This window comes from Trichechus manatus, unplaced genomic scaffold (genome assembly GCF_000243295.1).
Source record: "Trichechus manatus latirostris isolate Lorelei unplaced genomic scaffold, TriManLat1.0 scaffold00228, whole genome shotgun sequence".
Classification (NCBI taxonomy): domain Eukaryota; kingdom Metazoa; phylum Chordata; class Mammalia; order Sirenia; family Trichechidae; genus Trichechus; species Trichechus manatus.
The window spans coordinates 2,887,334-2,889,917 of record NW_004444164.1 but is presented as its reverse complement, the minus strand read 5'-3'; positions in this window follow the sequence as shown (position 1 = coordinate 2,889,917).

Genomic DNA, 2,584 nt, shown 5'->3' with positions numbered 1-2,584 from the left:
AGTTTCAGAGTCTCTTCTGACATCAGTTTTGGTCTTTTCTTTCTTTCCTGTCTTTTTAATGACCTTTCGCTTTCTTCGTGTATGATGTCCTTGATTTCATTTCACAACTTGTCCGGTCTTCGGTCATTGGTGTTCAATGCATCAAATCTATTCTTGAGATGGTCTCTAAATTCACGTGGGATATATTCATGGACTTGTTCTAACTTTCTTCAGTTTCAACTTGACCTTGCATATGAGCATTTGATGGTCAGTTTCACAGTTGGCCCCTGGTCTTGTTCTGACTGATGATATTGAGCTTCTCCATGGTCTCTTTCCACGATGTAATCAATTTGATTCCTGTGTATTCCATCTGGTGAGGTCCACATGTATAGTTGCCATTAATGTTATCAAAAAAAGGTATTTGCAATGAAGACTTCATTGGTCCTGCAAAATTCTATCATGCAATCTCTGGCATTGTTTCTATCACCAAGGCCATATTTTCTAACTACTGATTCTTCTTGGTTTCCAACTTTTGCATTCCAATCACCAGTAATTATCAATGCATCCTGATTACATATTCGATAAATTCCAGGCTGCAGAAGTTGATAAAAATCTTCAATTTCTTCATCTTTGACCTTAGTGGTTGTTGTGCAAATTTGAATAATAGTTGTATTAATTGGTTTTCCTTGTAGGTGTATGGATATTATCTTATCAGTGACCGTGCTGTACTTCAGGATAGATCTTGAAATATTCTTTTTGACGACGAATGCAACATCATTTCTCTTCAAATTGTCATTCCCAACATAGTAGACCATATGATTATTCAATTCAAAATGGCCAATACCAGTCCATTTAAGCTCACTAATGCCTAAGGTATTGATGTTTATGTGTTCCATTTCATTTTTGACAATTTCCAATTTTCTTAGATTCATACTTCGTACATTCTGCGTTCCAATTACTGATGGATGTTTGCAGCCATTTCTTCTCATTTTGAGTCATGCCACATCAGCAAATGAAGGTCCCGAAAGCTTGACTGTATCCACGTTATTAAGGTCAACTCTGCTTTGAAGAGCTAGCTCTTCCCCAGTTGTCTTTTGAGTGTCTTCCAACCTAGGGGGGCTCATCTTCTGGCACTATATCAGACAATGGTCTCCTGCTATTCATAAAGTTTTCGTTCGCTAATTATTTTCAGAAGTAGACTGCCAGGTCCTTCTTCCTAGTCTGTCTTAGTCTGGAGGCTTAGCTGAAGCCTGTCTGCCATGGGTGATCCTGCTGATATTTGAATACCAGTGACATAGCTTCCAGTATTACAGCAACATGCAAGCCTCCACAGTACAACAAACCAACAGACATGTAGGGGCAAGAAATCTTTGGAGGAGAAAAAACAAACAAAATAAGCAGATATGCATAAATAAAACATACAAGTAATAAACAATGTGATAATCAATTGAATCTTAGCAAAAGCTTGATGTATGGTGGACATAATGATGATTATGACCATTTAGAAATGTCTTTCCCACCTCCAAACTCATTTGCCTAAATAAATCCAGTTCTTCCATCCATCTCAGGCCAGTTGCCAGCTTCCTGAACCTTTCCAGGCTAGGTCAGGTTCCTTGGCTGTATATTATCATTTTATTATGTCCTTTTTCCTTCTGAGGTCTTAGTTTGTAATAATACATTCATGAGTAATTAAATCCTAATTCCCCACAATTTGGTTCAGTGCCAGATATCTCATTTGTGCTCATTGGATATATGTTGGTTAAATAATTTTATTGATGGAAGAAGAAAAGAGATATATGTCAACTGAAATGGTTAGAAAATGTGTCATGAAGAAGGTAAAACATATAACAGGCCTTGAGGAATTGATAGGTTAAACAGAAGTAAAAGGATTTCAGGTGTGGAAACTATATTAATAAATGGTCAAGAGTATCCTAAGAATGTCTTTGCTGTGAGTCTGGAATTTAAACTAAGGTATAATTTCGTGAATATATGGAAAGTGGACAATCTTGGTGAAATTAGAGAAATAAGTCATGATCAGTTCTGATGGCATAATCCAAGGTTGTACTGATTTTGGAAGATAAGAAATTATAAGAGGAGAGGTGTTGGACCAAATTCAATCTCAAAGGTGGGTTATACTTTGTGTTGCCAGTATTGAAGATAGGGCGAATGTGCAATGTGACATAAATATCAATGGAGTAAAAAGAGTTAAGGAATTTCGATATTCAGATGTTTAACTGGTGATCAAAATAGATGCTGGAGTTACCAATAATGGTAGCATGTAAAGGGATAAAATGAAAAATATAACATTGGTCTCAAATCACCTGGAAAGTAAAAAAAAAAAAAGGTTTGCCGAGGGAATAGATTATTGCACTGATTATCTGAACATAAAATAGAAATAAATGAAATAGAATTTTTCTTCCTCTTTCATTCTTGTCACCCCCAGTCTTTTCTGTACTCAACAAAGGAAACAAAGTGATTCTTCCAAAATATAATTCATATTTAACACTACTCTGCATATTTAACAACTGCCCATTTTGCACTGTGTGAAATCCAAGCTTGACATGGCCTTCATGTTCTATAAGCCTGCACAAGTTCTGGCCACTGT